This window comes from Ornithorhynchus anatinus, chromosome 6 (assembly GCF_004115215.2).
Source record: "Ornithorhynchus anatinus isolate Pmale09 chromosome 6, mOrnAna1.pri.v4, whole genome shotgun sequence".
Taxonomy (NCBI): Eukaryota; Metazoa; Chordata; class Mammalia; order Monotremata; family Ornithorhynchidae; genus Ornithorhynchus; species Ornithorhynchus anatinus.
The window spans coordinates 37,276,054-37,298,724 of NC_041733.1; the positions used below are offsets into that span (position 1 = coordinate 37,276,054).

At 41.1% G+C, this 22,671-nt stretch overlaps 1 protein-coding gene and 1 non-coding gene across 4 annotated transcripts in view; both read right to left on the reverse strand.

The window, feature by feature from the left end:
• The window catches only part of TENM1 (teneurin transmembrane protein 1), a 717,827-nt gene that overhangs the window by 424,141 nt on the left and 271,015 nt on the right, over positions 1–22,671 (reverse strand). The gene's annotated exons all lie outside the window — the stretch shown is intronic.
• On the reverse strand, positions 6,413–6,546 carry LOC114813022. Its single transcript, XR_003760633.1, has one exon. It is a non-coding gene; the product is annotated as a small nucleolar RNA SNORA7 (small nucleolar RNA).

Sequence of the window (22,671 nt, forward strand, 5' to 3'; positions counted from 1 at the left end):
AAGAAAAACAAATGAAGAATAAAAGTGAATAGAGAAAATGTTATAGGATATGTGCAAACAGAAATGCACAGTGAACCCTGACCTCTAGAATGTAAGCTCTCTTTGGGCAGGGAATGTGTCTGTTACATTGTACTCTCCCAATCGCTTGATACAGTGCCCTGCCCACAGTAAACGCTCAATAAATATGATCGACTGACTTTCCCTGTTTGCTTTACAGACACTAAGATGTAGTTAGAGAGGGAAAACACTTAAACTAGGTTCCCTTCTGTACTCGCCACTTAAATCAGGTTCAAGAAGCCGTGTAGCCTAGTGGATAAAACATAGGCCTGGGAGTCAGAAGGACCTGGGTTCTAATCCAGGCCCTGACATATCTGCTGTGTGACCTTGGGCAAGTCACTTCACTTCTCATTGCTTCAGTTACTTCATCTGCAAGATGGCGATTAAGACCGTGAGCCCCATTAGGGAAATGGACTGTGTCCAACCTGATTACTTTGTATCTACCCCAGCGTGTAGAACAGTGCCTGGCACATAGTCAGCACTTATTTTCCCCTTTAGACTGTAAGCTCATTATGGGCAGGGACCATATCTGCCAATTCTGGTGTATTCTACTCACCCAAGCACTTCATTCAGTGTTTTGCACACAGTAAAAGCTCACTAAATACAACTGATTGATTGATATGGTTGCTGCAGCTCAATAAATATGACTGATTGATTGATATGGTTGCTTCTGCTGGAAAGATCAGCTTCCAAACACATCTCACATCAATCAGTGGCATTTATTAAGCTCTTACTTTGAGCAGATCATTATACTATGCCCTTGGGAGATCACAGTACAACAGAGTTGGTAGACAATTTCCCAGCCTCTTGCTCGGGAGGAAGCTGAATGGGGTTAGGTCACCCACTTAAACAACACCGGTTAATGCCGCTTAGCACCAGGAATCTCCTGACCTTCTCCAAAAGGATCAGGGCAGAGCTCTTTAACTTCAAGCTCATTATGGGCAGGGAACATGTCCACTAATTCTGTTGTCCTGTACTCTTTCAAGTGCTTAGTACGGTGCTCTGCAAATAGTAACTGCTTAATAAATTCCAGTGATTGATTCCTCTGGGGGCCATGAAGCTTGCCATAAGACAGGAAGCAACTGTGGTCTTCGGCTAGGCTAAATCAATCAGGAAGTAGGTTAGGATACTGGATTCAGATTAGAGTTACTCCCTCCTCCATGTTCAAGAGGATATGAATAATATGATGACAGAAATATGGGGCTGCGGTATTAGAATAAGTGCTAAAACTGTGTTCAAAGTCTATTCACACAACTGATCTAATAAGCTAGGCTTCATTACTAACACTGAGACACGTTTTTCCTTCTAATCATAAAAGTATTTTCAGCATTGTTGATTCCAGAGATCATTTTCCATCATTTTTATTCTGTCACCAATTCTGCTTATCAAAAAGTGCCCGCATAAAACATTTTATATGAGTGCATTCATGAAACAATGCTAATCTTCTGTGCGTATACTGCAAGTCACATCTGACTCTCTCCAAATTCTTTACAAACACGTGTCACTGTCCCTACTTTATGCCTGGAAATGGAGGATAAAAGACGTGCCCGAAGGCATCAGTGTTTGCCCATAGAAGTCTGAACAGTCAATTTCCATATGTTCACAGATATCCATATTTTAAACTTGATCATAGTCCATATGTATGATTATCCCATAACAGCCTGTACCATTTCATTGCTAAAGCAGGATGGTGCAAATTTTTATTCAGAGTACTGCTGCAAAAATAACTGTGAGGACAAGAAATGCTATTATTGATGCAGACGACTTCAGTAATTCATGTCAGACAGTGGCAACAAGATGCTTGAAGATGCTTGTATGGTTTAGTGGATAAAACGTTGCCTGGGTGTTAGAAGGATCTGGGTTCTAATTCCAGCTCTGCCACATGCCTGCTGTGTGACCATTGGCAAGTCACTTCACTTCTCTGTGCCTCAGTGACCTCCTCTGTAAAATGGGGATTAAGATTGTGAGCCCAAACTGGGCCATGAGGTGTGTCCCACCTGATTATCTGTATCTACTCCACTGCTTAGTCCAGTGCCTGGCACATAGTAAGTGCTCAACAAATACCATTAAACGCCCCCACCCCCCCCAAATCATGAACAAGTGATTTTCCTATCAAGAGTATTTTTTATAGTTTGCTCTCCCAAGTGCTTATTGCCGTGCTCTACAAATAGTAAGAGCCCAATATGGTTCCCTGCCCTTAAGGATCTCCTTGCATTAATTAATTCATTCATTCAGTTGTAATTATTGAGCGCGTACTGTGTGCAGAGCACTGTACTAAACCGCTTGGAAAGTACAGTTTGTCAAGAGATAGAGACAATCCCTACCCAACAATGGGCTCACAGTATAGAAGGGGGAGACAAACAACAACACAAAACAAGCAGACATGCATCACTAGTATCAAAATAGATAAAGAGAATTATAAATATATATATACATATCATTAATAAAATGAATAGAATAATAAATATGTATAAATATATATTTGTGCTGTGGGGCAGGGAAGGGGATAGAGCAGAGGGAGGGAGTAGGGGTGATGGGGAGGGGAGGAGGAGGAGAGAAAAAGGGGGGCTTGGTCTGGGAAGGCCTCCTGGAGGAGGTGAGCTCTCAGCAGGGCTTCGAAGGGGGGAAGAGAGCTAGTTTGGAGGATGTGAGAAGGGAGGGCATTCCAGGCCAGAGGTAGGACGTGGGCCAGGGTCGACGGCGGGAGTGGCGAGAACGAGGCACCGTGAGGAGGTTAACGGAGGCAGAAGAGCCGAGTGTATGGGCTGGGCTGTAGAAGGAGAGAAGGGAGGTGAAGTAGGAGGCAGCAAGGTGATGGAGAGCTTTGAAGCCAAGAGTGAGGAGTTTTTGTTTCATGTGAAGGTTGATAGGCAACCACTGGCGATTTGAGGAGGGGGGTGACATGCCTAGAGCATTTCTGTAGAAAGATAACAGAGGCAGCAGAGGGAACTGACCCTTGAGGAGCCCCTACAGTTAGGGGTTGGGATGGGGAGGAGGAGCCCGTGATATACTAACACCCCAACATTTCTATGTCTCTACCTTACCCTCTGAGAACTCATTTTGGACCACTCACGCCAGAAATTATCCAAAGTATTCTTGAACCTATATTCAGAAGTGGCCAAACTATGGCTTGCAAGTCACGCATGGCTCTTTTTCACTTCTCTGCATACAAGTCGTTTAGACGGTGAGCCCATTACTGGGAAGGGAATGTCTCTATCTGATGTCGAACTGTACTTTCCAAGCGTTTAGTACAGTGCTCTGCACATAGTAACTACTGAATGAATGAAAAGCTTTATAATTTCTTATTTCTTCACCACATCAGATTACAATGAGCTGCTGCTGAGTCTGTGGATTTGTGCTTGGGGGTGGAGGTGGGGGGGCGGTGCAGTGCCCCCTCTTCTGGATCAAAGCCTCCTAGGAATTAAAGGAATGGAATTTTCTGGGATCATAACACACGTAGACTGTGATCCACAGTTTCAAATATGAAATACAAGAATGCGTAGAAATTGACAGTTCGGATTTCACAAGGCGGTCAAGCTGCTATTGCTCAGAGGCATGTCAACTTCCATTTCCATGTGCCAAGTATGGACAATGATACTTGTCTATAAAACATTTGGAGACAGTCAAATGCGGGTTGGTGTTCAGGTGAAAAGCAATGAGATCAAATTGGAGCACTAAAAAGAAACAGCTCTTTTTGGGGTTTGAGTATGTCCTTACTGATTATAAGGTTTTCATTTTAAGTATAAATGTGGCTGATAATATCAACGTGAAATCAATCAGTGGCATTTTTTCTTAGCTTTTACTATGTGAAAGGCACTGAATTAAGTGCTTGGGTGAGTACAATACATTTGGTAGACATGTTCCCAGCCCACAAGGTGCTTACATTCTAGAGGGAGAAAGCAACCTCCCCTCTTATATTACTTACATGTAAAGACTGACCCTGGTTACCCTTTCACAGTTTTGCTTCCCGGACCTGACACAGTTTTTTCTTTCCCATCTTGGTGTTAGACTCTTCTGACAGCTCAGCTTCAAGGATGTGACCCCATAATAATAACAGTAATAATAATAATAATATTTGTTAAGCACTTATTAAGTGCCAGGCACTGCAGTAAGCGCTGGGGTGGATACCAGCAAATTGGGTTGAACACAGTCTCTTGTCCCACTTGGGGCTCACAATCTCAATGCCCATTTTACAGATGAGGTTACCGAAGCACAGGAAAGTTAAGTGACTTGCCCAGCGTCACACAGCAGACAAGTGGCAGAGCCAGGATTAGAACCTATGACCTTCTGACTCCCAGATCTATTTGCTATCCACCTATGCCATGCTGCTTCTAATACCTAACTTCTGCACCCCAAGCCAACCCGTCAGAAGCAGCGTGGCTCAGTGGAGTCAGAGGTCATGGGTTCGAATTCCGCCTCTGCCACTTGGCAGCTGTGTGACTGTGGGCAAGTCAACTTACCTTCTCTGTGCCTCAGTTACCTCATCTGTAAAATGGGGATTAACTGTGAGCCTCACGTGGGACAACCTGATCATCGTGTATCTATCCCAGGGCTTAGGACAGTGCTCTGCACATAGTAAGCATTTAGCAAATACCAACATTATTATTATTATCTGCTGCTGCTTCCCAATGCCACGTCTTTTTTGATCTCGCTTCCCTGTGCCTTTTGCATCCGTGAGTTTAGCTGGGCAGTTTAGGCTGAACAGGCTTGCATTAGTCAGTTTAGTCTGAGCCAATCACAAAAATCATGGGATAAGCTTCTTGTACCTACCCCAGTGCTTACAACAGTGCATGACACATGGTAAGCACTTAACAGTGGAAACAAAAGAATTTCCAAGGGGAGTCAAATTTTTTAAAGATTGTTAAAATGTTGGAATGAAAGCTTGCTATGGTCAGGAAAAGTATCTGCTAATTATTATATAGGTCTCTCCCAAGCACTTAGCACAGGGCCCTGCACCTAGTAGAGCTCAATAAATACCTTTTCTCCCCCCTTCCCAGGCAACTCCTTACATTATGAGCTCCACTGGGAGAGGGATTGTGTCCAACCCTTGATATTGTAACTCCCCCAAACCTCGCTATAGTGCTTGACACATATTAAGGGCTTAACGAATACTCTTATCATTACAGTTATCAGTATTATTATATTTTGGCAAGTATACCACTAGATGTAATTATAATAATTTGCTCACAGTTGGTTTTGTTTTTGATAATTTACAGATTTTCAAGATCCAGTCAAAGGTGCATAACACATTTTCACTCATATTTTCTTGGTAAGATCAGTTTCTCATTTTGTTCCCTGCCAAAAACGTGATATCTAAGAATCAACTGATGTCAATTAAATAAAAACATCTTTCTTCAATATGAACATGACTTTCTAGCTCAGGTCATTTCTGTTTTTCTTACTTTTTAACATGAAGTTTTAATATTTATATATTTCAAAACTTTAGCACCTTCCAGAGGAAGTACTGCTATGCCCTATTTAGCACCAATTAGATCTGTGAAAATAGATTGATACACAAAAAGAAGAGTAAATGAAGTATGATTTACCACAAGAAATAATGGAAAATACTTTATGCCTGCCTCAGGTCCAAAAAAGTGATGAAAAATCATGTTTTAAATAGTGATGAAAAAACATAATGGTTATATCAATCAACAGTATTTATTGAACACTCACTGTATGCAGAACACTGACCTAAGCACCTGGGAGAGTACAGTGTACGAGAGCTGGTAGATCCATTCCTAGACTGTAAGCCCGTTAAGGGCAGATATTGTCCCTCTTTATTGCTGAACTGCACTTTCCAAGAGCTTAGTACAGTGCTCTGCTCATAGTAAGCACTCACTAAATACGATTGAATGAATACCCACAGTGAGCTTACAGTCTGACCAATATCAATGTAATCGGTCACCAGTGACAAAAAGTATTTGTTCTTAATATATGGATCTCTAAGTGTTAACTCTGACATCTTACTCAACAAAAGATACCTTATGCTAACTTACTATCATGGTTAAATAGATCTCTTATTGAATGCTAAATTGAAATGGGTTCGAATCATTCTATTCTAGACAATTAAAACATTTTGAAAGTTGAGGAAGAGAGGGAGGGAAGTCTTTAAATCCAAGTCAACTTTGAAGCCTGACACTGAGAGTGTGTGCAGTAAGAAATTTTTGTTGTTGTGCTGTCGAGTCGTGTCCGACCCATAGCGACGCCGTGGACACATCTCTCACAGAATGCCCCACCTCCATCTGCCATCGTTTCGGTAGTGTAACCGTACTGGTAAAAATATGGAAGCGGTTTACCATTGTTTCCTTCTGGGCAGTAAACCTTCGACTCTGCTGCCCAGCACAGGGGAATTTTGACTTGTAGCAGATTGTCTTCTACTCGCTAGCTACCGCCCAAGCTAGGAATGGAATGAATATGCCTCTGCTTGACTCTCCCTCCAAGTCGAGACTGGTAGAGTACTGGAAACTCTCCAGGGGTGACCTGGAGGGGTGGCAGTAAGAAATACTCACATTAAAATTAGTGCTGCCATGAAAGAGCACTAAAAGAAAAGTGTTACAATAAGGGGTACTGCTTTATCTAATCTAATCTAATTTATCTAATCTCCTCAAATAAATTTCATTAATTTTTCTCATGGAAAAATGGATTCACTTCTGTCTCAAATTCCCTCACCCATGATTTTGTGGACTAGAAGCCAGGTGGCCTAGGGGAAAGAACATAGGGCTGGGAGCTAGAAGAACTGGGTTCTAATTTCAGCTCTGACAATTGCATACTGTGTGACCCTGGTCAGGTCACTTAACTTCTCCGTGCCTCAGTTTCCACAACTGTAAAGCTTGACATACAGTAAGCAGTTAACAAATACAGTAATAATAATGATGATGATAATGACAGTAATAATAACGGAAGGTGTTTAAAAGGCTTTCGATCAATCAGTGGTATTTACTGAGCACTCACAATGAGCAGAGACTGAACCATACAAGAGTTAGCAGACATGTTCCTTGCCCACAGTCAATCAATTATATTTTTTGAGTGTTTACTTTGTGCAGAGTACTGTACTAAGCATTTTGGAAAGTACCATGTAACAGACACATGTCCTGCCCACAACAAGCTTGTAAATATGTGCTGTGGGGCTGGGAAAAATGATAAATAAAGGGAGCAAGACAGGGTGACAAAGAAGGGATTTGAAGAAAAGGAAAAGAGGATTTAGGAAAAGCCTCTTGGAGGAGATGTGCCTTCAGAAAGGCTTGGAAGTGGGGGAAAGTAATTTCTGTTGGATATGAAGAGGGAAAGTGCCTCAGGATGTGGCAGGATGTGGGTGAGAGGTAGATGGGAAGATAGACGAGATCGAGATACCGTGAGTAGGTTCCATTAGAGGATCAAAGTGTGCGGGCTGGGTTGTAGTAGGAGAGTAGCCCTGAGAAGAGGTAGGAGAGGACAAGGTGATTGAGTGCTTGAAATCCAGCGATAAGGAGTTTCAGTTTGTTGTGAAAGCGGATGGAGGTTCCTGAGGAGTGAGAAAATATGGACTGAATGAATTCTGTAGAAAAATGATCTGGGCAGCAAAGTGGAATATGGACTGGAGTGGGGAGAGACAGGAGGCAGGGAGGACAGCAAGGAGGCTGATAGAGTAATCAAGGCAGGATAGGTTTAAGTGCTTGGATTAATGTGGTAGCAGTTTGGATGGAGAAGAAAGGGTGGATTTTAGTGATGTGCAGGTTGAACCGACAGGATTTAGTGACAGATTGAATATGTGGGTTGAATGAAAGAGGGGAGTCAAGGATAATGCCAACGTTGTGGGCTTGTGAGGCAGGGAGCGTGGTGGGGCTGTCTACTGTGCTGGGAAAGAAGGAAGACAGGGTTTGGGGTAGGAAGATAAGGTGTTCCGTTTTTGACACGTTAAGTAAAAAGCTTAGAGAAGGAAACAGCCATTAATATAAATAAGCAATTCATAATATATAAAGATATGTACATCAGTGCTGTGGGGTTGAGAGTGGAGCAAATATCAAACATCCCCAAGGTCAGAGATCCAAGTGCAGAGACGACACTGAAGGGAGAGGGAGCTGGGGAAAAAAGGGCTTAATCAGGAAGGCCTCTTGGAGGAAATGTCATTTTACTAATGCTTTGAAGGTGGGGAGAGTTGGGGTCTGGGATAGATGAAGGGGAAGGGCACTCCAGCCTAAGGGGAGGATGTGGGAAAGGGGCCCGTGGAGAGAGAGATGAGAAGGGGAGCACAGTGAATAAGCCGACGCTAGAGGAACGGAGTGTGCAGGCTGGGCTCTCATCGAAGATAGGTGAGGTGAGCTAGGAGAGGGTGAACTGATTATTTTCCAGCCAATGGTTAGGAGCTTCTGTTTGATATGAAGGTGGATAGGTAGCCATTGGAGGTTCTTGAGGAATGGAGAAACAAGGATTCAGCTTTTTTTGTTGATAAATGATCGGTGCAAGAGAGTGAAGTATGGATTGAAGTGGGTAGAGACAGGAGGCTGGGAGGTCAGCGAAGAGGCGGATGCAGTAATCCAGGTGGAGTTGGATCAGCATGGTAGCAGTTTGGATGGAGAGGAAAGGGTGGATTTTAGCAATGTTGTGAAAGGTAGAAGTGGCAGGTGACAGATCAAATACGTTGGCGGAATGGGGAGAGATGAGTTGAGGACACTGCCAAGGTTATGGGCTTGTGAGACAGGGAGATTAGTGGTCCTGTCTACAGTGATGGGCAAAACAGGGAAAGGACAGGGGAAGGGTGGGAAGATAAGGAGTTCAGTTTTGGACATGTTTAACATGAGGTGTTGGCGGGGCATCCAGGTAGAGACATCCTGAAGGCAGGAGGAAGTGCGAAATTGCAAGGAAGGAAAGAGGTTAGGGATAGAGATTAGATTTGGAAATCGAGTACGTGTTAGTACAGGCACAAGGCTAGTCCATGTGACATCATGAGTTCCTCTGTGGAAAACATAAAAAAGAATTTACATAAAGAAACAAGAACCATTTTACCTGTACAGCCCCCTTTTATTATGAGAAGTAATATAATCTCTCATTTCTTGAACATAGCATTTCAAAAGTACAACTTTCTGAAATTAGTTGTTTGGAATATTACAAAGTATTTCCTTGATGTTACCAAAAGGAAAATTGCATTTGTAAGAACTCAGTACATGATTTTAAAAATTGTAATCAGTGTAAAAATTCTAAGGTAAGAAACTAGACAGGCGTAGTGAAGCAGCAAGCAGCAGTCTTTTCTTATCCATATCAAGATGGTGTAATAAATTACCCTTTTCTCTTTCACGCTGCCAAGAGAAAACGATGTTTAGATTAAACCTTGCTAAGCCCTAAAAGGATAATTTGTCAGTATTTTCCAGTTTACTACCAATGCAGTATTGATTTGCTAGGGACTTCTTTCTATTTTATTTGCACTAATTCCATCTGCAACAACCGAAACCTAACTTGTTGATAAACAAGTTATTTCTTCATTTCAAGACTCACAGTTGCAAGGTGCAAAATACCAGTAAAATAAAACCAAGTTATTTTTTCCAGTTCCTAAGGGCCCAGTCCTCTTAATATAATCCTTGTAAACCACTGTTCTGTGGAGACCAACTTTGGAGACTAATCATTATTTAATGAAACACAAGTTCCAAGTGTCTGCCGATTTAACAGACCCATGACTCTAATTCCAGGGAGTTGTTTAAAAAACAAGTAGTAAAATAAGAAGATCTTAATAAGCCTTTACTGTGATATATATTGCTAAAAATGCGTAACGGGAATATTGTATGGAAAAATACCGAGCTCTGTGATAAACGCTTGAAGTATAACGTCACCCTCCAAAATGCCAATTACCACAATCAAACGCTCACTAGTCCCAAAGGACATCAGGCCTACAAAAGTAGAGGGGTCATTCATCCAGTTTTATATGGGACAATATGTTTTTTAGCCAGTCAGTTTCTTCTTCAGTATGGACAGCACACTAGATGTTCTTCTAACTGATGTTTTTGTATTGTTTTAAGCAGTTCCTGTCTCCTTTCCTTCCACTGAGTCTCACAGCTGGGAAGTGGTCACAACATATTCTGAAAGTTGTCATCACATACTCTGCGTGTCTGTTGTAATGCCCCAGGACATCACTCCCGCCCTTTCCTCTTCTCCCACTCCCTTGTGCGTCACCCTGAAAAGCTCTCCTGGCTCTTCCCCGCTCTCAGCCTGACAGAACTTTTGTGCATATCTGTAATTTATTTGTATTGTTGTCTGTCTTTTCCCCCTCTTTCTCTCTGCTCCTCCCCCTCTCCCTTCCCCTCCCCTCAGCACTGTGTTCGTCCACTCATTTGTATATATTTTTATTACCCTATTTATTTTGTTAATGAGATGTACATCCCCTTCATTCTATTTATTGCTATTTCTTTTGTCTGTCTGTCTCCCCCGATTAGACTTTTAGCCCATCAGTGGGCAGGGATTGTCTCTATCTGTTGCCGAACTGTACATTCCAAGCGCTTAGTACAGTGCTCTGCACATAGTAAGCGCTCAATAAATACTATTGAATGAATGAATGAATGTCTTCCCGCCTCTGGACTCTAAGCTCATTGTGGGCAAGGGAACATGTCTGTTTATTATTGTATCTTACTCTCCCGAGCACTTAGTACAGTTCTCTGCACACAGCAACTGCTCAATAAATACAAGTGAATGAATGTGGATATCCAGTATCCCCAGAGGCATCACTGGCCACCCTCTCTGGAGGTATAAACCCTCAGGCCTTGCAAGGTACTTTGTGATCCAGCTGCACTCCAAGTAATAATGTGTTCTGGGAGGTCACAGGTATGTATAGGAAGAGTTGGCAGAAACTTAGTAGGTTGAACTTTATCTTTTTCTTCTCTGGTCCTACTGTGGCTTAACACTTGGGTGTCAGCCTGCCAAATTCTAATTAACCACATTTCGATATCACGTCTTGTCCCAGAAATCGTGGAACAACCAAAGTGTGAGTCAAGTTGGTCCCATCCTACTCTTTCTGCCAAGACCAGTGCGCAGATTGTATAGTATTCCCCAGAAAGGAGACGATTAAACAAACCCTAAAACCTTTCACCAATGCATAGGTGTAAACGTCACCTCCTTGGTCCATGGAGCAAACGGTAGTGAAGAAAGGGTAGTTGCTGGACAGGAAGCTTTTTCTGCGTATTCATGCTTTATCTCAGGACATGTAATGAACTGCTATAAAGAAGAGTCCTGGGATCACAGAAACCAGCCCCGAAAGTATAGTTTTATACTATAAACTTGCGTAAACTTGCCAAGGTGCAATGAATATAAAGGAAAGATCATTGCAGCCAAAGTGCTTTTGTATTTACCCTCCCATCAACATAAATGAAAAGCACCTACATATAAATTTGTGAATGATGCTGGTCATACAACTAAATCCAAAAGTAAAGAATAGAGAACTAGGATAAATAAGGAAAACCAAATTTCAAATCAACCATTTAGCAAAATATAGCCATTTGTCATAAAACCGTAATTATGCGTACATTGATGAAATGGTTAGGTGAAAAGGGTATGTTATTTTATTGCAAAAGAAAAACAGCAATGAATTTATTTACATGAAAGGTTTTTAATTTGCAGCTGTCTTTTTTGTTTTTACAACTGCTAATTTTGGCAGGCGACTTGCGAATATAAAATTACTTGTCCATCGGGCTCTACTTAAACACCCAGCTTCACTCTGTAGAATACTTGTACGCTGTGTATTATGGGAGTATAAATTGTCAATTTCAATTTTAGGAAGCCGGCCAGTGAAAAAAAATGATTTTACTTTACTTTGAATATCATGATCCAAAAGTTTTTAAAAAAGACATAGAAAAATAAAGGCAGAAGTTGCAGAATAGTTCAGGTTGTAACCTGAATAAAAGCACATGAAGTAATCTATTATATTTCTCTTTAGATTTTATGTTACAACTTGTGGATTTTTTTTTAACCTTTCAAATAGAAAGACATATAGTACGTAAGGTCATTAGGAGGTCATGATTATCCCTGCCTACAAGGTGAAAACTATCAATCACTCTAAAAATCACAACTAATCCTACATTTGAATGTATATGAAGAAAATATGCCACCTCTACCATGATTCTCGTTCTACTTACTCCTGAGAAACACTTCCATGTAATTCTATTTTCTTGACCCATAAGAAGTGAGAATGTTAATACAACCATAAACTAAGCCACGAGAAGCAGTGTGGCTCAGTGGAAAGACCACGGGCTTGAGAGTCAGCGGTCGTGGGTTCTAATCCCGGCTCCGTCACCTATCAGCTGTGTGACTTTGGGCAAGTCACTTCAATTCTCTGTGCCTCAGTTCCCTCATCTGTAAAATGAGGATTGAGACTGTGAGCCCCACATGGGAAAGGGACCGTGACCAATCCGATTTGCTTGAATCCACCCCAGCACTTAGAACAGTGCCTGGCACATAGTAAGCACTTAACCAATACCATTATTATTATTTAGAAGCAGCATGGTTTAGTGGCAAGAGTATGGGCTTGGGAGTCAGAGGATGTGAGTTCTAATCCTGGCTACGCCACTTGTCTGCTGTGTGACCTTGGGTAAATCACTTCACTCTGTCTCTGTGTCTCAGTTATCTAATCTGTGAATTGGAGATTAAAAGTGTGAGCCCCACATGGGACAACCTGATTACCCTGTATCTACCCAGCTCTTAGAACGGTACTTGGCACATAGTAAGCACTTAGCAAATACTATCATTATTATATGAAACCAACCCCAAAGAGATAATCTTACACAGATGACAAGAACACTATAATGACCTTCAAGAGCAGTTACAGTAGCATTGCTTGGCAGGATGAGATTCTTAACGCTGAGTTCCTGGAATTCAGCCAGCTCATCAGCACTGAAGCAATTCCCGTATCATTTAAAACTTCCTTGGGTACCTACTAGAGATGAGAGTAGGATACCCAAGCAGTGGCTTCCTGGTGAACTGAAAAAGGATTCATGCAAATAGGATGGGCAACATGAATAAATTATGGTCATACTGAAGCATGATCTAACTGATGCAATGTACTATAAGGAAACCACTGTCCAGCCAGATGACTGGCAATCATAGATGGGTTGCTCTCTTTAAGCAAAGTTTTCACAGAAGTTTGTATGCCAAGAGACTGGCTTGAAACAAGAGACAGATCCTGCAATAGTGCAGCAAGGCATTCCTTCCATGCACACCACATGGACATGGGCGTCAAACCCACATCAGTATTTTCTCTCACACACACATGGGTAGGATTTCACCATCAGTAGCACTGTCCTGGAAAATGGATGACTATATACACATATTTAGTATAAGTTAAGGAGTGGACATAATAACCTAAGCCAAGTTAAAATAATGCTTCTATTTTATAGTCCATTTTTAGTATCCTGAGAAATTAATTTACAACTGTATATTAGTAGTCTCCTGTCCCAAAGGTTTTTTTTAGCTTCCAGAGTTTTAAATCCTGATAATATTCTTTTTATTTTAATTTACTGTAATAATTTTACTCTGAAACATATGATTGGGTTTTCTATCATATTAAACCATACTAACATTCAGTGAGATTATATTTTCAGAGACAGATAAAGGTTTACATATAGATATAGATACATATGTACACACAGACACACACATATGTGTGTATGTACATATGTACACACAGACACACACATATGTGTGTATGTATATGTGTATATATTCATTCAATAGCATTTACTGAGCACTTACTATATGCACAGCACTGTACTAAGCGCTTGGAATGTACAATTCGGCAACAGATAGAGACAATCCCTGCCCATCGACGGGCTTACAGTCCAATCTGCATATATATATAGTGTTCCCTCCTGGCTAAAACTGTAAAAGGGTATCATATTCTTCATACTCTTTCTATTTTCTTTGATACTATGCTACTCCTGATTCTATAGAACCTGTTGCTCCCATAAAAAAATTAGAAACAGAATCAGCCTCTCACCAAAATATAGAAATGGAAAAAAAGACTGTATTTGTCGAGTAGTTCAATTTCCCAATACTTAAAATGTCACTGCCTTCAAGAAGAGTCAATTGTGGTATCAAAAGTTATCTTTCACATACATAAAGCAATCCGAATAACTTACATCCTTCCTTTAATAGCATAACATCTCCGAAGGAGCCATTACACAGTCAACTACAGTGTCTTGCCCACTTCTGATGGGTCCAGCGGAGCCGTTACCATGTCAGTTATGTGGTGTGGTTTCCGCTAAAGCTATTTGCATGTCGCTGTGTTGTTTCACAGTTCCTTTGGCACTCTGACAGTTCCACAGGAACTGTGACCATGCAGTCAAAGTGTCCTATATACTTTATACTCTCAGCAAATGGAAACCAAAAAAGTAAACACAACAAAAAGAACTCCCCATTAAAAGAGTATTCATGGCCTCAATGAAATATCAGAAGGAACACTTTCTCATAACATCCGGGAAGCACACCTGTAAGGCTTATATTCTTTTCATAAGTCCTGTTGCCTTACCAAAGCTTTTTAGGGCTCTTAGATGAGCATGTACAAGGCAGGTTTGGTGCATTTACTGGCAGTGTGTGGTAGAGAGCCTTGGTTTGGTCATGCATATCCCAAAGGAATGGGAGCCGTTAACTCTGAATTTCGTCACACTCGTGGGGCTAAAGGACATCTTTCTTTGTAAAACTACCTAAAGGAAAAGCAAGACTGAGCTGCACAGAAAAGAACTGTACGCACTTGGGGTTGACATCCCACCTCTGCTATAAAGGGCTTCAAAAGCAGCAACACTCGCAGTAACAGAAGTTAACTCTTGCTGAGGTCTACATTTTAAATTAAACCTTCTCTCAAGTACCCTTGGCAATAATTCAATGACAACAGGAGAGATTTGAAATGATTTCCTACTTAAGAAGGATCAAGGCATAGAAAAACCCCCACATAATCTTACTTTGAGCAGAAAATGGACTCAGGACTATGACCAAATACTGATAGGTACCACTCACATTTAACTTAGGTACCACTCACATTTAACTTACCCCTTTTACAGCATGGAATAGATCAACAGTATCAAATTATCCTTTCCAAAATGTCTTGGAAAGGATTTCCCTGATGGCAGTTTTATCTCTGAACAGGAAGGTCAGATGTTCATAACATCTAAATCTGAATGCAATAGAAAGTGGTGAGTGGGTTTGCACGTGTGTGTTTTTGTGTTTAGTTTTCTTTTGTGTTCATCTCTAATGCCACTGGGGATTAGATCCAATCCAGGTGGGCAGAGGTGGCCAAAATGATTGACACTCAAATGTACCTCTGACATCCTAAAAAGATGGCCGTATGCTAGACTGATAAACCTGCTACTTGCCTGTTTAAAATTGGGTGGTTTTATTTGAGGTCTTTGCAATATAAAGTTGAAGCATGCCACTCACAATCATCCAGCAGGTCTGGAGTGAGGCAGGTACTTTCCTAATGCAGCATGAGCCATTAAAAAAATCACTGAAATTAAGTTCGCTAAAAGCTAAATTATTAGTGTGGATGCTAGCTCTCGATAAAATAGAGCCATTTTCATGTCTACCTAAAAATATCAATGGATTAGTTTTTCATCCATTTCTAACCAAAACATTTTGAGAACTTCAGATTTTGATTTTAAAGTTTTGTTTTTGTAGAGTTTATGTATTACAGTTACTTCCTTAAACTGATACAAAAAAACAAATTCAGGAAGTGCAGGGTATATTTCCAAGGGCCCGTGAGTCATGACATCAGGCTATTCACTTTAATGAGTGGCCTCATTATGAATTTAGGTTTGATGCAAATAAGATTGCTGAAGCACAATAGTCTTTGGGAGAATTGGAGCTGAAAGGTATTAACTGAATATGGACTCATGTTTTAAATCCAATATTTATTTTATAAGATTTAATTAAGAACATGCAGGCATTCTTCTTCTCAAAAATAAGCTAAAAATACTCTAGAATTGTCAACTATTGGGACAGAACCTGGCTTTGGGATTGGGTTGAAGAAGAGACCATAAAGCTTCCAAATTGGTATGATCCCATGGATGGAGGCTGGGTGGAGGGGGGAAGGGGGAACTAAATAGTCCTGCCAGGGCAGCGAGGATCTTTAAAAACCCTCCTCCATCTATGTTTAGCCTGGATGCTTATTCTCCTACTTCACTCGGTTGTAAAGTAACTACTTAATGACAACCTAGTAGGTACAGTCAAAATGCCTGCAAAACCAGGAAAAGAAGAAAAACAAGAAAAAACAGAAGGTGTTATAAACTAGTGCATAGCCAGACACTCAAGGCTACGAATCAGTCTGCACCATGAAAATTCTACAGGCAGCCAAGGATCTTAATCAGAAACTTAGAGTGTGGAATGGTGGCAATGAATTCTGTTATCCAGTTGGCTTATTGTCCATTGATTTTTAGGATATCTTCATTTTTATAACAGGTTATATATTCTATGAGTAGATCTAGTTCAGGCCATGAAATGTTTACATCTCTCTCAGATATTTCTCTGAAATTAATCCGGAGAGTGCTGGAATTATTTGCTACATTTTACAGTATTACCATTAGCATTTTGGGGGAATATTTACCTCTACTTATCTTTGCTAGAGGTCTATGTTGCCACATTCAATAATACATCTGCTTTTTTTTTTTTTTTTGCTATGGAGTAGTTGAAATAAATCGTTAAGTCCTAAAAACTGGTCAACCACAATCAGCAATCTAGATGTATTTTAGCCTGTGGTATGCTAAAAAAAAAAAAAAGAACAAAATGTTATTAGTGTGACTATGACAGTACTAATTTGGGAACTGTGGTTATAAAAAATCCAGTGGTCAATTTTTTGCAAAGAACATATAATCATTTAAATAATGATATGCAAGCTGGGGGAAATAACTATCGTGTTCTCAAGTTGTCTATCAAGTTTGCTTACTTGGACTTTAGAAACAAGCTTATAATTTTTTTTTTAAATCTAACAGTTACTGTGGAGAGCAAAGTACTAATTGGGAAGACAGATGCAACTTTGTACATATAGGATTTCGTTATCTGTTACACAGAGCTGTTTTTCAGGCTCTGTAATAATTGGGCAAGCAGACACCTTATTTTGGCAACTGTTCATCATGCCATTCTGTATGTAAAAATAAATTCCTAGATTTAAAGCAAATGAACACACTGAACACACACACACACACACACACACACACACAGTCCAATACACGTACCCCAAATACTTTATTTCATATCATTGAGAATGAACATGCCTTTGGTCATTCCATCCCTGGGTGTTTAGTGTAACTTGGTTTCTATTTCCGCCTGAACAGAAGGTGCAGCAAGAGTTGAGCAACTACTGCTGTTCCTATTGCAAGCATATGAACCTTCAAATTAGAGCAGTGGGGGTGTAGATTTAACGCTCTCACTGGAAGATCACTTTTAAGGGACATCATGGGCCTTCTTGAGATCAGGTTCCCAGATACTTATGTAGCTCTAGGGGACTCACCTGGAGCTAAATTTAGTTTTCAGTTGCTGAATATCACCTGGTGGCCTGCTCCGTTTAAGTAAATTTTCCAGAGATGCAGAGTCAAGGTAGTATTTTTCACACACACTCACTCCCTCTCCATTTCTCCCCATTTCCCTTGCATACACTCCTGATTTCATATGTAAGTAGAAAGAAAATATGGATATGTAGACTGTTTGCTAGCCTAACCATTCAAAATAAAAATGACTGCAATTTAATCAGAGAAGCAGCATGGCCGAGTAGAAGGAGCATAGGCTTGGGAGACAGAGGTACTGGGTTCTAAACCTGACTCTACCACTTCCTTGCTGTGTGACCTTGGGAAAGTCACATAACTTCTCTGTGCCTCAATTCCCTCATTTGCAAAATGGGGATTCAATACCTGACCTCCCTCTTAGATTGTGAGCCCATGAGACCTGATAGTTTTTCATCTACCCCAGAGGTTAGTACAGTGCTTGGCATATAATAAGTACTTAAAAAAAAACCACAGTTCATTCCCCCAAGTTCATTTTGTACATGCATTCATCCATTCTATGACTGCAGACTCATCATGATTAAGGAGGTCAGGTATTTGGCCAGATTTTGGTCATGGTGTGGGCACTGGGATGGACTTCTCCGCTAAGCACCTTCATTTCTTACAGCTGGAAAGTCATCAAGGCAGAGAAGATCAGAAAAAAAGATGAGGTTTCCTAAGATTTATTAAGAATGAGTGAGGCACAGAGCAACCATATATAAACAAGGGCAGGCTGACTATTCCCATTAAGACAATTACATATAGTTTATTCACTGCCAGCATGGTCCCAAAGGTCTAAGGATGGAAACACAATGGGGATAGCCCAAGGCTCCAGGTTGAAATGCACATTCCATTAGAAAGAGAATAAGGGAGGGTAGGAATACTACACTGACCCAGAGAGCAAAAGTCCGATCTGTTTGGGGCTTTTGCCCAAGGTTGTTTGAGGTTTTGCAAGAGCTCACTCTGCTTGCAGGTGTTAAAATGAAAACTCATCTAACATAGAGCTGAATATCAGCTCAAGGAGAGGTAATCATCATCATCAATATGACTTTTTATGAGAAAGAGTCTACTTAAAATCACTGATTCAGAGAAATGTGTCAACAAAGCCTGCACCTTGAGTGTTCTGAGTGCTCCCCATCAAAGCCCAGAAATCATTACTCCTTTCATCACCCGATACTCTTCGGTGTTCTTTAAATTGCACCCTCTGGGATTTCAAGCATAAAAATGGAAAGTTATTCATTCAAATTCCCTAAGGCACAGACCATCTAAGGTTGAAAATCTGTAAATACCAAGCAGATTTGGCATAGAGAGATGAATGCAGATATGACCCACAGAGTTTGGAAAATCAGGGTGATCGTGTTAAATACGAAACTTCTTCCAGGCAAAGGTACGGCAGTGTAAGTGGAAAACCCGCTGGTCCTACTGAATCTAGATTGGTGAATGCCGGTCAAAGTCAGTATTGTTCCACCCACGCATTTCCTTCCCAGTGTCCTCCTTGGAAAGGTGACTCTCAGGTGAACGTTTCTTACCTTCACCTATTTCATCATCTTGCGTAGATTTTGGGGTCCACAGACATAATGAGAGCCAAAACAGAATTCTTCTTTACCTAATCTGTGGATCTGTAGAGAAGCAGCGTGGCGCAGTGGAAAGAGCACGGGCTTTGGAGTCAGGGCTCATGAGTTCGAATCCCAGCTCTGCCACCTGTCAGCTGTGTGACTGTGGGCAAGTCACTTAACTTCTCTGTGCCTCAGTTCCCTCATCTGTAAAATGGGGATTAAGACTGTGAGCCCCACGTGGGACAACCTGCTTCCCCTGTGTCTACCCCAGCGCTTAGAACAGTGCTTGGCACATAGTAAGCGCTTAACAAATACCAACATTATTATCTACACTTAGGGCCAACATTTCTTTCTATATGCAGAGGCAAAAAGGGTGGCAGGAATTTTGGAGAATAGGGACAGTTTAGGGAATAGAAAGCCATTATTTTATACCTTTTCAGCCCTGCCGTGAAACTCTGGGCACATCACTTAACATCTCTGGTCCTCAGTTTCCTCATCTGTACAATAAATCACACTCTCGCCTACTTAGACTATGAGCCCCCTGCGGGACAGGACCTGGGTCCTACCTGAGTGTCGCATATCTACTCCAGAACTCAGTACAGCCCTTGGCATATAACAACTGTTTAACAAATACCAAACAAAACCAAAAAAAACCAACCAAACAAAAGAAGCCCTCATATTATAGGCATACTGATGAAAATCAGTGGGCAGCAAAACTAGCATGTTTGACTGTGAGATCTGAACTCTAAACTGTGTTCAATAAATAAATTAATCTTGATTTTGGTCAATCAAGATTTACAATAACTTAGTAAATAAATCTTGGTAATTATTTAGTTCACACTGCGTTCAGAGAACTGGATGAAGCACTTGTGGAAGGACAAAACAATGGAGCTCGTAAACATGAGCCCTGCCCACTGGATATTACAGCCTATGGGGGGAGAAAGATATTTAGTCCTCAGAATATTCTAGTCACTGAGCACATTCTTGGTACTTGGTCCTGAATTAGGAACTTGAAGAATCAAGATGAGGAAATCAGTAATTATTGCACTCAAGAAACAAATCAAGAGCCACCATTCCTAAAACCATTACATAAAAAAAAATTGAATCCTGTGACACCAGATTTAAACCGGAAATAATAAGTAGGACAAATAGAGGTTTGTAATAGGATGAAGGTTTCAGAGCAACGATGCCTCCTGGGAAGGGCAAAGGCCGAGGATTCAGGGGATCTGGGTTGTAATCCCAGCTCTGCCACTTGCTGGCTGTGTGACTATGAATGAGTCATTTAACTTATCTCTGCAGCAGTTTCCAGATCTGTAAATGGGGATGAATTACCTTTTCTCCCCACACTCAGTCTAAAGTCTCCCCACTTTAGAATGAGAGTCCCATGTGCAACAGGAACTGTATCTTACCTGATTATTTGGGATCCATTCCACTCCTTGGTACATAGTTAAGCATGTAAATACCACAATTATTATTATTCTTGGTCACAATAACAAGAAGCATGGGTTAAAGTGAAAATGGATTCATATTGGAATTGGGGGAGGATAGCCCTGCTAAATAATAATGATAATAACTGTGGTATTTGACAAACACTTACTAGGTGCCAAGCTCTGTATGAAGCGCTGGGGTACATACCCGACGATCAGTTTGGACACAGATCCTGTCCAACATGGGGTTCGCAGTCTAAATAGGAAGGACAATGGGCACTGAATCCCCATTTTACAAATGAAAAAACTGAGGCACAGAGTAGGGAAGTGTCACCAGGTCCTCTGATTCCCAGGCCTATACTCTTTCCATTGGGCCACAATGCTTCTCAATGCCTGATCATCCCAGCTGTTTAAGGAAGCAATGCGAGGCATTTATAATTTTGGTGGCGGCTGAGAGAGCTGGTCCAGTTGCCCCAAGGCTAGTGACATCACTAGGAACAATAGAGAAAACTGGGCTGGAACTCGTCCTGTCCTCCAAAAGAATGCAGGCAGAAGGAACACAGGCACCCTCTCTTATGTCTGTACTCCAGTGCGAACCATGTCCTACCCAAAGCCATGCCAGCTCAGTGCAGGAGTTGGCCATATGGCTGGTGACCAAATGGCTACCCAGCAACCCGCAGACCACCTGGCTGCAGGGTTGACACACATGCAAACATACACATGTACACCTACGTGTAGAGAACCTGGTCGAGGTGACTCGGGTCAGTGTTGACAAAAACATAAAGAAAGTCTTGGGAATCATTCAAACTGAAATGGGCAATCAACGCCTGTTCTTTTACCAGTACTTCATTCCTGACCATTCCTGCTAACTGCCACCCCCTTCAAGAGGCCATCTGACTTCATACAGCAACACTTGGTTCCAGAACAGGTTGGTAATTCCCAACCCTTAGATTAAATAGTCCCTTATCAAATAATCTGGGGGTCCGCAATTCGGAACGTTTGTCATTCCTCCTCAGGAGGCACACAGGAAGCCGAGGCCCAAGGAATGACTTTTTTCCCCCTCATTTTTAAATGCTTAAAGAAGGACCAGAGTATACGACCTTCAGAATTGACTAGGCCTCTCCAGTAAATTGTTTCAGAGGAGCCGGAGGTGTCATAGGAATGTAAAATACAGAGCGGCAGGGCGATTCCATCTCAACACTAGCATTTTTCACTACACCTTTATCTCCTGTGACTACGGTGGAAACTCTCAGCTAACTTGAAAAATGTTCCAAGCAACTGATGATTAAACGGGATTTTAAATGTTAACAGGTTTTCTATTGCGAGGTTTCAGGTCTTGGAGGGAATATTAAGACATGATCAACAATGAAGAGCAATCCAAACAAAGGATAACAGCCCATCTACTAAAACGGTGAAGAGAAGATTAAATTTGATTTAATGAGATTGGTCTGCTTAAATCTATTGTCTAGCATATAGCTGATATTTCTCCTCCTGTTCTATTTTTTTCAGTTAATTTGATTAATTCTACATACTAGATAGGTGAATAAATACAAAACCAGATTTTTACAGTGTGTCATAAGACATATCTCATTGCCACTATTGATAATTAGAACCTAAATAGATTTAATAGATCTTTTCTGCAATAAAGTTGATGATTTGAGTTCCACCACAAACAAAATTGTGAATACCACTCAAAGCCACCTAGTCCAGTTGACTATATTTCCCGCCCTCTTTCTTTCAAAGCAAATAGAAACACTGCCCTTTATATTAATTTCAAATGGTCCATTACAGACTAAACTTAGTTCCTGTTGAAGGGGAAAAAAATCGTACAACAGCTGTTAACAAAGCTGGACCCCTGGGTTTCCAGAAAACTCCCAGTGGACCAGCATCCACAAGGGCTGCTCTTGCTGGCACTTGGCTTTGAGGGACTCCTTAATCACCCCAGTTTTTAGAGTAATCATGGTGCCAGAAGAGGAAGTAAAGGAGGCTTGCTTCTGTCGACCTCCCTTTCACCTGTCAGTCCCCCATCACAGGATTTTCCTGCCATGATTTTCTGGCAAAGATTTCTGAGCTAGTTCCTCTCCTGGACATGAAGTCAACAATAAAATAACCCAGAAAGTCTAACAGAGAACGCTTTCTATTTTAAATATGTAA